We start from the raw sequence: 12,346 nt of genomic DNA, 5'->3' as shown, positions 1-12,346 counted from the left end.
ATAGAGTCCGTTCCCATCCAGTATGCTGGTCAAATACTCGCAGATTGTTGCTTCCTCACAAAGTCCGACAGTTTAACGGAGTTTGGCAGCGCACAACTTTAAGCAACCAAAGTCATTTCTATCCGTAGATCTATAGCGTAGCTTACTGTATAGTACAATACTATAGTATAATTTGCAGTAACTATACCAAGCGATGAATACAAGCGTGGAACTATTAACACAGCACGAAATTAGTTATCACCTACTGCCAGACATTGAGCACTGGAATAACTTATGACTTTGCCCTAGTGTAACTTTCTTTTTCTATTTTATGTTCAACAGAATTCATTTTCTGACGGACACGAGGATCTGCACTCACCAATGGATCTGACCTATTGGAAGGCATCGCCTTGTTGGTCAGTACAACCGAAACTTAAATCGATAGTGTATGATGATATGTCTGATGACGTGATAGCAGAAGAAACAGGAGTCGTCAGGGCTGAGACGGAGAATTCAGTAATAGGATGGCTATGGACGAATTAAGACCAAGTAAGGCATAAGGGATAGATAACTTTCCATCAGAGTTTGTAAAATCATTTCGGGAAGGGGCAACAAGACGACTATTTAGCTATTGTCTTTAATGTATGAGACTGAAGATACATCATCAGACTTTCGGGAAAACATTATTCACACAATTCCGAAGAAAGCAAGGGCCTACAAATGTGAGAATTATAGCAAAATCATCTTAACAGCTCATGCATCCAGTTTACTGACAAGCATAATATATAGAAGAATGCAAAAAAAAAATTGGGGATATGTTAGATGACGTAAGTTTGGTTTTAGAATAGCTAAAAGCACGAGCGAGGCAGTTCTGACGTTGCGGTTGGTAATGGAAGAAAGAATGAAGAGAATTCGAAACACGTTCAATGGATTTTCGACCTGGAAAAAGGCGTTCCACAATATAAAGTGACGTAAGATGTTCGAAATTCTGAGAAAAATAGGGGTTAGCTATAGGGAAAGAAGGGTAACATACAATACGTACAAGAGCGAAGCAGGAACAATGAGACTGATAGACCAAGACGGAGTGCTCGGATTAGAAAGGGTAAGACAGGCATGTAGTCTTTCGCCCGTACTGTTCAGTCTATACATCGAAGAAGCAATAACGGTTGTAAATCAAAAGTTCGAGAGTGGGAATAAAATTCACGGTGAAAGGATAATGGTGATAAGATTCTCTGATGACATTGCTGATCTCAGTGAACGTAGAACGTAAAGAGGAATTACAAGACTTGTTGAAAGGAATGCAGTCTAATAAGTACAGAGTATGTATCGAGAGTAAATCGAAGGAAGACGGAAGTAATGATAAATAGAAGAAATGAGAATTGCGAGAGAAATAACAGAAATAAGAATTGCGAGAAACGTAAAATCAGAATTGTAGAAGAAGTTAAGGAATTCTGCTACCTAGATAGCAAAATAACCAATGACGGACGGAGCAAGGAGGACATAAAAAGCAACGTCGTTCTGGCAAAGAGGGCATTCCTAGCCAGGAGAAGTCTACTAGTATCAAACATAGGCCTTAAACTCGAGGAAGAAATCTCTGTGAATAATGGAGCACAGTACTGTATGGTAGTGAAACACGGACTATGAGAAACCGGAACTGATGAGAATAGAAGCTTTGAGATGTAGCGATACAGAAAAATATTGCAAATCAGGTGGACTGATAAAGTAAGAAATGAGGTGGTCCCTGCAGAATCGGCGAGGAAACGAATGTATGGAAAACACTGATAAGAAGAAGCGGTAGTACATATGTTAAGACAACAGGGAGTAAGTTCTATGGGACTAGAGGAAGCTGTAGAGGGTAAAACCTGTGAAGGAAACACAGATTGCAATACATCCAGCAGATACATGAAGACGAAGATTGCAAGTGCTACTATGATATCAAAAGGTTGGCACAAGAGAGGAATTTGTGACTGCCCACATCAAACCAATCAGAAGAATATCGAGTCAGAGAAAATGTCTTGGTCATCAAAGGTGCCCTGAGCAGCAGTTTTTCAGCGAGCAATGTGTCGAGCAATGTGTGGGCGTCACCTTCTGCGGGACATCCCTGCGCCATACTTCCACCACTGCTGTGTCCGGAAGTGATGCAGTGAGGCAGCTGATTGCAGGAACGTGATGATATGCGGTTTCACACATCGGAATGTTGCGGTCGCCGCTTGTCGTAAATGTCCCTGAGAAATGTGTGGTTTTGCAGGAACTACGGGAAAGGATTGCAATACGCCACAATACCAAAGACGATGTTTTCAATTGACCATACAGTAATCGTCAGAATAAGTACCTGCAATGTGATCGTCGAAATATAGTCACATAATAGATTCTATATGAATAACAGGGCAGCCTGTAGGCTACTCAGCAGGAAATTGTCATGTCTGTCGAACCTTCTAGAGAACATTAACGTTAATCTATAAATTGAGCGTGGAGTATGTTTCTGTTGGAGCTACAAGTCTTTGTCGTCATAGGCAATATCTTTTATGTGTGGAGATAACTGATGAAAAAATTGTGTGAGAAGATGCAGGACTTCACGTTGCTGATTGTCGTTCATCTTGTTCTACGCAAGGCGTTCACTTCAGTTAATTCATCCTCGCTACCGAAATAGACAAACCTAGAATGGTAATTGCTCATTTTGTATACACTCTTCAAAATTTCTTTACGGCCTTTCGTAGTTACGCCAGAATATTTTGTCGTTTTGGTAGGAACAGTGCTGTGAGACATTTCTTTATATATTTTTATGGAATTTTTCTTAATCGCACAAACAGGTAACAAGTCTGGCCGTTTTCAACTGCTAAGCAGTCTTCGTTAGAACAGGCACAACAAAGAACCTCTGCCGCAATGAAACATAAAATAAAATCGTCACATGTTCATTTACAGTAGAAAACAGTAGAAGTTGCGATTATTACCAATTATAGAAATTACAGGACATTAAGTACTCAAACGTTTGATCTGCCTATGTAACTCTATGTAATGCGCCAAACCATTTCACCCACTGGCCCGTCAGTGACGCTGTTTTGTAAAAAAGGACACTTTTTTAGTTAGCCTCAGGAAAATAAACTGAAATAGATGTATCAAAAATTTCAAGACTCAGTACTTGTCTTAGGCAGGTGTGATGCGGCAGTAGAAATCCCGTTTTGCATTTGACTTATCTACAAAGAAATACATCCGGTGAAGTGATGCAGCCTCTTGGGCAATCATATCTCACTGCGGGAAAAAAGTGACACAAGTCAAAAAAACGACAACTTTTAGTTTGTCAATGAAAAGTGCGTGTGAAGTGCACCAATTTGCACGAAAAACATCACTCTGCCTCGCAAGTTGTCCGGTACAGGGCATTTCTGTCAGTTTTGTTGTCGGTTACTTAATGATTCACCGCGGGAAGGACAGCGTCGGTTCAGTGTTGCTAACGGCGGGTGTGCGTGGCTCAGTCAAGAAGAGCTGAACGGTCAGCGTTGTGACATTTTTCTGCATAATATAAGTTGAATGTAACTGTTAGTATTATAGGCTATTAGACTGTCTCTATTTATACAGTGTCTGCATCTCACATTACAATGTCGTTCAGACACGCTTGCATGAATGCACGTATGTCTAAAGGAACATTGTTTTAACGATAACAGCTGTTGTAAATATTATAAAACTTCGTGTGTTGCAGTGTACAAGGAGAAAAGGGAAATTTCTGCTACAAAGAAAGTTCGTATTACATCCCTTTTCTCAGCGGAAAGTATTGCTATATTACAAAAGCCCATTTAGGAATTTATGTTCTCGTAAATCGGTTTCTTTAAACTTTAAATATTTGATGTTCCTTATTAAATTGTATTAATTTTCATGAATTATAATGTTGCCTTTTGTATTTCCTTAACAAAACACTACCAACTTTTTTCTCAATCTATATTCAAATTAAGTACAAATTTCACCCGAAGGAGATTCGAATGTCATATTACAAGTAAAAATAAGTTATATTATTTGGGTTGGGAAAGTGGCATTTTGTATTACATGAGGGTCATAATAAAACAAAAAAGTTTTTAGAAAACCAAGGAAAGTGACAACTCAGAGAACTAATTAATAGTCACCTGGCAACACTTTACATTCGGTGAGAACAGAAGTACATTTCCTTATTACTATTGCCTAGAACACAATGAAATTTAATGCCAAAAATTCTTACTTGAAATTTTAACGAAGTTATAGCGTTTTTATATAAGTTTTAAAGAATTCTTCATGTCGACTTTTTCCAAGTATTGCATTTTTGAGTTGTGTCACTGTTCTGAACGTGGTGTGATACGTATAACTGTCATTTCAAATCTAAATAGTAAACGCTCTATATTTGGGGCACGACCCTCCCAATGTCTCATACAGACCTAAATAATCGTGCAGGATAAGAGATGGCAGCAGCGTCGCGTAGATGCTGATTCAGGATCATAGAGCCCATGGAAACCGGAAAAGACGCTGTTCGTAGTAATCGGCAGTGCTGAGTGTGCATCAGGCGATGCTGAGACAACAGGAGAGATAGGCCGTGCTGTTATTTATCGTGGTTGCCTGGCGCCAGTGGTGGTGGGGGTCGGGAACCCCAGGAAACGGCGGCTGGTGATACAGACTTGACCCATCACCACCGACGGCCCCTGTCCAGCCACAGTTTCCTCGTATTTAGCGCCACTGATAACAGAAGCCACGCCGTTTCAGTCTTAACACTCCTCCTAAGAAGACTACCTTCACAGAGAAGTATTACATCTCACTGACGGATCTCATTTTTCAGCTTCTACATCTACATACTCCGCAAGCCACCTTCGTACGAAGACCTCACAAATTAGCTTGTTGTCACATTCAAGACTGCATCGACAGCTCTTGTACAGTTAGTCTTAAATTACATAAATATTGGCGGAATGAAGAAATAGAAAGTAAGAAAACCGTTTCATAATTAATTTCATGAGAATATTGAATAACGCTAGGCAAAAGAGGAGAAGATGGTCTGTGGGAATACTCAAACATTTCTCTTCTTAAGAAGTAATGGATATTATCCGAGTTGTCTTTAATTAAAGAAAAGTTCACAGTCATTTAGCCTTACCTCCAGGGTCATCGCATAACCTTCAACGTCCGACAGTTTCATGCAAGGGCGGCTGCATATCATATTCGAGGCCTCAGGCACTAAACTTTATTACAGCTTAGTAACCGTTAAAGTATGGATACATATTGTTGTAAACTTCAGTTTCACTATTATTCTGAAAATGTATCAGATTAAAAAAGTTACTTTTTTTCGGAAAGCATCACTTTATCTGACTCGTTTTTAACAAATCGCAATCCGACAAGCAGTTAAAAAATGTTCAAATGTGTGTGAAATCTTATGGGACTTAACTGCTAAGGTCATCAGTCCCTAAGCTTACACACTACTTAACCTAAATTATCCTAAGGACAAACACACACACCCATGCCCGAGAGAGAGCTCGAACGTCCGCCGGGAGACAACCAGTTAAATCGAAAGTGACCTGACTTCCACAGAATTTTTCTGACTGCGAACTGAAATTATGGGGCACATACACACGTGTGTAAATGGTCCTCAGAGACGTCGTTGTCGTTCACACGTCATTATCTTTTCCACCGCTAGCAACGCTTGTTAAGTCGAATACCATCATTTCTTCACGCCACAAACAACGGCCACGAAAATGGTAAGTAAGCATTCCTCACGATAGGGATATACGTGTGCGATTCTTTTGCAGAATTGCTACTGAAATAAATAATTAGATTTTTTTCCGAACGAATTATTTATACCATGAACATAGTCTCACGTTCGATTACGAAAAGTTACGTTATTGTTACAGTTGCCAAATCGAAATGAACTGAGATTGCTGCCCTTGTGTATCTGTCCCGACAGCTCCGAAAAAGACCTTCACATTTTGCAAGCGTTGTAAACCAGTGGAGAACTATCCAGTGAAGACATACCAACTTCTTTTTTTTATCTGACTGTTTATTGCGATTCATTTCTGCCGCAATACTTGCATGTTTCTACTCTGAAGCGCCAAAGTAACGGATATAGGCATACGTATTCAAATACAGCATATGTAAACAGATAGAAATTGTCTGGTGCAGTTGTTAGATCGGTTAGTGCTTTTACAGTGGCAGGTGGAGTGATACGAGACCCATGATAAGCTTAGGTACGACTCTGACAGGTGACACGTACATAAGCATCCTGCCAGATCACCTGCATCAATTCATGTCCATTGGACATTTCGACGGACCTGGGCAATTCCAACAGGACACTGCGACACCCCACAGGTCTAGATTTGCTGAAACGTGGCTCCAAGAACACTCATCTGAGTCTAAACACTTCCGCTGGCCAGCAGACTCCTCAGACATGAACATTATAGAGCATTTCTGGGATGCCTTACAATTTGCTAATCAGAAGAGATCACCATCCCTTCGTACTCTTACAGATTTATGGACAGCCCTGCAGGATTCATGATATTACTTCCCTCCAGCATTACTTCAGACATTTGTAGAGTTCATGCCACACCATGTTGCGGCACTCCTGAGTGCTCGAAGGGGCCCTACACGATGTTAAGAAGGTGCCTCAGTTTCTTTGGCTCTTCAGTGTATAAGCTCTTAAGTATCTTGACATTAGTTGGTCCAAGGAGTTAAGACCAAACAAAATCCGTTTTTTAGTTTTATTAAATTTCTCTTATTTTAGGTCTCAAAATCAACATGAGCCAGTTCACGAGTGACGATAGCATTCCCGGTAACAGAGATTAATGACAAATCAGAACATTTTGAGAAGACAACGGCCTGGCTATGGTATTTTATACAGAACCATTGATGACAATGTAGAGGAAAACGCATTTTTAGGAGGACCCTAAAATATTTTGTGTAGAATTTCCAACCAATAAACCGATGGTTTCCCCGATACGACGTACATGGGCACCTTATAGTACAGTCCTCGAAGATCGAAACTATAGACGAGAAACACTTTCCAACGTGTGTTCGACAAGCTTATGTGAAGGCAGGCTACAGCGTATGCCCATATACGTTCCGAAATAACAGGCGTGTTGCGAGAAGCATATACAACTATCCACAGTGGATTCCCGAATTTCCTCTACACTACCAGCATGGATGGAATACAGGGATGAAATACACCAAAGCTTTTGAATATTTATTAATGTAGGAAATGAATTTCCTCTGTGAGTCCGCTATCATAAGATTGTGAATCATTATTAAAATTTCTTTATTTATTACGACGTTTCACCTCCTACGAACATGAGATATCTGCAGTCTGACGATCTAGCCTATTTTATTCACAAGCTTTTAAATATTCCCATACAAAAAATTTCAGCGTGTTCAAGTCGGGAACTGGGAAGCCACGGTACGGGCGAGCCAAGGCAGATACACTAGCTGTCGCAACGCTATTAACGGTACTTGTGTATCCGGAATTATATTCATCTGAAACTAAAGTTGATTTATTACTTAGCAACTTACGCCTCACTTGTGGTGTTTCAAAACAGATGTAGCCTTAGAGGCTTAGACATTAACACTGTTGTAATATATGTATCACAGCACTTGCGGGTACGTCGTATTGGGGAAACGTTTAATTTTCTGACCTATGTTTATCCGCGTTATTTGCTTGTTTCACTAATTCCCACACGCTCCTTTCATTTGTACGAGTAATATATATCCTGAAGATACAGTTGAAGACACACGTAATAGTGTATTTCAGAATTTTGTAGAATGTCGCTGTTTATGCCGTTAAATTCTTTTATCAACTCATAGATCATAGAAAATACCGGAGCTAAGTACAGAATGTTCAGATTTATTTTAAATTATTCTTCCTTTTTCATCTGGAATATAACACCTCTCAGCAGCTGGGTTACCGATGTCTAACGCAGACTCATTTTGAAGCGAAATAAGAAGGATCATGGTCTTTATAAGTAATGACTATCGCGCTCTACTGACTTGTACAGCAGGCCGTAGTGGCCGAATGGTTCTAGGCGCTACAGTCTGGAAACGCGCGACCGCTACGGTCGCAGGTTCGAATCCTGCCTCCGGCGTGGATGTGTGTGATACCCTTAGGTTAGTTAGGTTTAAGTAGTTCTAAGTTCTAGGGGACTGATGACCTCAGCAGTTAAGTCCCATAGTGCTAAGAGCCATTTGAACCATTTGACTTGTACAAACACGACACTAAGACAGGGAACGTGGAGAGAAATTAAAAGACGGCTGAACCACAGAAGACATCGGAAACAGATTATTGCAGACAAAGAAAGCCATTTTTACCAAATAAGGTTGACGGTTATCAAGTTTCGACGTAGACTCAGGGAGCAATTATGTAAGTGGCGCGTCTGGAGTACAATCCAGTAAAAAGAACGCCGGAACTGAAGGATAGTGTGGTTTTGTAAAACGATATTAACAATTAAGGGGGCAGCAGGAACCGAGGGGGACAAGAAAAAATCATTTGAAATGTTCACTAGAAAAGCGCCATGTTAGTGGAAAATTTGATAATTTAGTGCTGAAATATGCGACATTGCGGAAATACTGTAGGGGAAGTTTGTCGATCATGCTGGGTGTGGTAAATAGTGTCAAAACGAGAGACATATGGTAGAATGAAATGGAGAACAATATCAAATGATATGAAATAAAAAGAAATGATTGGTCATCTCACAGTAACGTGTCCGACATGATAAATATGCGTAATAATGTTTACATCGGTCGTGCATGGCATCAAACTCTTTCTCACAGTCGAGGATTCAGTTGGCGTTGCAACATATTTTGATCACAGTCAAAGCTGAGTACTAGAAGAAGAACAAAGCCTCAGACAGCAAAATAACACAGTAAAATATACTCTAACCTTCTGACGAAATTTTCACACGATATTTGGGACTATTGTTAGAAACTAACTTTCCAGCCGCTGGAGATGAAATCAGCAGTGCAATGAAATTATACTCGCTCGTAGTTTTTGATCCAAACTAAGTGTGCCATAGTCTTCTATTGGGCAACTTGGTCAGATGTTTTGCCGAAAAGCTGCTTACCTTATACAACACGAGGAGCTCTGGGTGGGAACCCCCTGTCGTCGGCTATGCGACTTTTACAGCACCTGCGTCTGTCACGGAACGGCCTGAGTTGTCGGCTGCGGCAGGTTGCTTTCGGAGGAGCCCAGTAGGGTGGCAGCCCTGTTGGTCGCAGGTTATGGTACAACAGTGGTCGGTGTGTCCCGGCCGTCACTTTTATACGTGGGACTGCTAGCCGGCCGACGCCGCCTCCTACTCCTCAGGCTGGCGGACGGCGTGCCGTCGTCGCCGGCGTGACGTACGTGGCGCTCGGGAGTGGGGGCAGTGAATACTACGTTCTACCTCCAATAGAGGGGAAAGGCGGGAGGGAGGAGGCAGGGGTACTGTTCAGATGAACTGCGGGGGGAACCCCGGCACCACCTGCGAAAACCACCGCCTCGAGGTCTCGCAGCCCTTCCCAGAGGCAAGAACAGGCCCGGCTTTCTCCCTAGGGATCCTGTGCAGCTACTTCTCCAGGTATTGATCTACCACCAGAATCAGACTGAGTGGCTCACATCTGTCAGTCTTCATTGCTATCTCTCACCTGCCTGTACCACTCTCTCCTTTCCCACATATTAAGTCAAAAACGGAAAAGATGCAAGAAGTCACTTTTTTTTCAATTCGTCAAGTTTGGAAGCCTAGACTCCATCAAAAGGCTATGCAAATCGTATAGCTCATACATTTTCCCACAATGTTTCTTTTTCATCCTTCCTCAGTTTCCATCTTCCTCCTCCAGTCTACATTCTCCCTACTCGAACCTCGATTTTCCACACCCCGCCCTACATCTATCCTACTGCAACCTAAATCATCCCTACTCCAGCATCCTCCCTACTCTAACCAGCACCCATTCTCCCTACTCTATACAGCACCCTTCTTTCTCATTTCCTGCACCCCACTTCACTCACCTTCCCTCTCGCCAACTCATTATCTACGTTATAAGAATAATACACATACACATACATGCGCACACCCTGTAAATAGTCTGTTTAGGTTTTTATGTTGGTAACGTCATGTAGCGCTTTGTATGAAAATCACCGACTGTGCTGTGTGCAGTCTGTGGCTGGTTTGCATTGTTGGATTTTGCTACTGTAGTGTTGGGCAGTTGGCTGTTAACAGCTTGTAGCGTTGTGCAGTTGGAGGTGAGCCTTGTTTGTTCTCTATCAAAATCTCTCGTCTGCTAACTATGCCTATCAATAGTTAATGCCTTCAGTAGTTAGAATCCTTTATTTAACTGGCAGTACTGGCGCTCGCTGTATTGCAGTAGTTCGAGTAAGGAAGAGTTTTGAGAGGTAAGTGATTCATGAAAGGTATAGGTTATTGTTAGTCAGGGCCATTCTTTTATAGGGATTATTGAAAGTCAGATTGCGTTGCGCTAAAAGTATTGTGTGTCAGTTTAGTGATGATCAGAATAAGTAAAGAGAGAAATGTCGGAGTACGATCAGTTTTGCACAGCTGTTTGAAAATCCAACCAGCACAGTAACTCACTAATTTTTCTAAGAGGACGTTTCAACCCATTCAAAACCACAACATACGTATTGTTTAATTTGTGAACAGACCTAGACGATTTCGCGTTGCTAACGGACTATCTTGTCATCCATTACCATTTTGCTTCATTTAGATTCAGTGTGGATGGATATGCAATCTTCCAGGTGTTGTCAGCCTTCCTAATATTGGAGCCGCTATTTCTCATTCAATTTTCCCCAACCAGCTTGGAGCTATAGTGATTGTATGTTGATATTAATGCGCAACACCACAAAACTAGCAGGAAAACACTAACGTAAGCTACAGAAAACGGAAAATTTCAAATCATGTGAGTGTTGTGTTACTTTTTCTTTATTTTTAGCACGATAGTTTCCTGCATTAGTGACAACATACAATCAATACAGTTCTTCGGTCAGCGTGTGTGACTGCCATGTGGAGATCTCTCATATAATTACCCGTAACGTCAGTAATAAATGCTTCACGGAGATCTTGCCGCGTCGAACTTATCACTCTCAACTTTCATCATATTCAACAGAGTGACAAACATGACGTAGCATGATCTCTGTGAAGAGTTTGTTCCACAATGTCGCAAACCATGTGCTGCTTATAAAAACAGGATTCCGAATTACCAAGAAGAACATGAAACAGTGAACGAGGCCAGTGTAACTCCAATTGCAGCATTTGCTGAGGAAAAATTAGCAGAAACAGTAATTACCATAGCACAAAATTGACTAAAACGTTGTAAGTAACTTTTACGACATATATTTGGCACTAACAAGTGTTGGTTCAGAAACCATAAAATTCGGGTCTCTTGTGTGACGAACTGTCTTAGATTTGAAGTCTCCTATCGGTTACGATTTTTTTGTTGTTTAAAAGAACGAAACATGATAGTTAGATAAAAATTTCTGTAGCCAATACGTTTAAGGAAAAAATATATTTTTTCAAGTTTTCTTCTTTAGTCTTTGTAACCATTATCTGATCCTGTTTATGACGGAAACTGGCTGTAGTTAATGTCATAGGAGATTTTCTAATACTTAAACAAAACACTTACTTGCCGTGGCTTTCAGCGATTCGTAATCCAGTTAAACTACTGGCCATTAAAATTGCTACACCAAGAAGAAATGCAGATGATAAACGGGTATTCACTGGACAAATATATTGTACTAGAACTGACATGTGATTACATTTTCACACAGTGTGAGTGCATAGATCCTGAGAAATCAGTACCCAGAATACCTCTGGCCGTAATAACGGCCTTGATACGCCTGGACATTGCCAAAAGAGCTTGGATGGCTGTCTATGCATCTTCAACAGAATACCACAGTTCATCAAGAGTTAGTGACTGGCGTATTGTGATGAGCCAGTTGCTCGGACACCATTGAGCAGACGTTTTCAAATGGTGAGACATCTGGAGAATGTGCTGACCAGGGCAGCAGTCGAACATTTTCTGTATCCAGAAAGGCCCGTACAGGACCTTCAACGTGCGGTCGTGCATTACCCTGCTGAAATGTTGGGTTTCGCAGGGATCGAATGAAGGGTGGGGATACGGGGCGTAACACATCCGACATGTAACGTCCACTGTTCAAAGTGCCGTTATTGCGAACAAGAGGAGACCGAGACGTATAGCCAGTGGCACCCCACACCATCACACCGGGTGATACGCCAGTATGGCGATGACGAATACAAGCTTCCAATGTTCGTTCACCGCGATTCGCCAAACACGGATGCGATCATCATGATGCTGTAAACAGAACCTGTATTCATCCGAAAAAAATTACGTTTTCCCAATCATGCACCCAGGTTCGTCGTTGAGTACACCATCA

The 12,346-nt window shown here is 41.3% G+C and overlaps 1 protein-coding gene across 2 annotated transcripts in view; it reads right to left on the bottom strand.

Annotated features, from left to right (window-relative positions):
- The window catches only part of LOC126354788 (proton-coupled amino acid transporter-like protein pathetic), a 79,659-nt gene that overhangs the window by 48,449 nt on the left and 18,864 nt on the right, over positions 1 to 12,346 (bottom strand). The window contains exon 1 of one of the 2 annotated variants that reach the window (XM_050004698.1): positions 9,024 to 9,324. The exons of the other annotated variant lie outside the window; for it this stretch is intronic. The gene's annotated coding sequence lies outside the window, so the exon portion shown is untranslated. Of the gene's footprint in view, positions 1 to 9,023; positions 9,325 to 12,346 lie in introns of those variants that run through there. 2 annotated transcript variants of the gene reach the window in all.

This window comes from Schistocerca gregaria, chromosome 3 (assembly GCF_023897955.1).
Source record: "Schistocerca gregaria isolate iqSchGreg1 chromosome 3, iqSchGreg1.2, whole genome shotgun sequence".
NCBI lineage: Eukaryota > Metazoa > Arthropoda > Insecta > Orthoptera > Acrididae > Schistocerca > Schistocerca gregaria.
The sequence above is the reverse complement of the archived record's forward strand: the minus strand, read 5'-3'. Positions and strand labels throughout refer to the sequence as shown.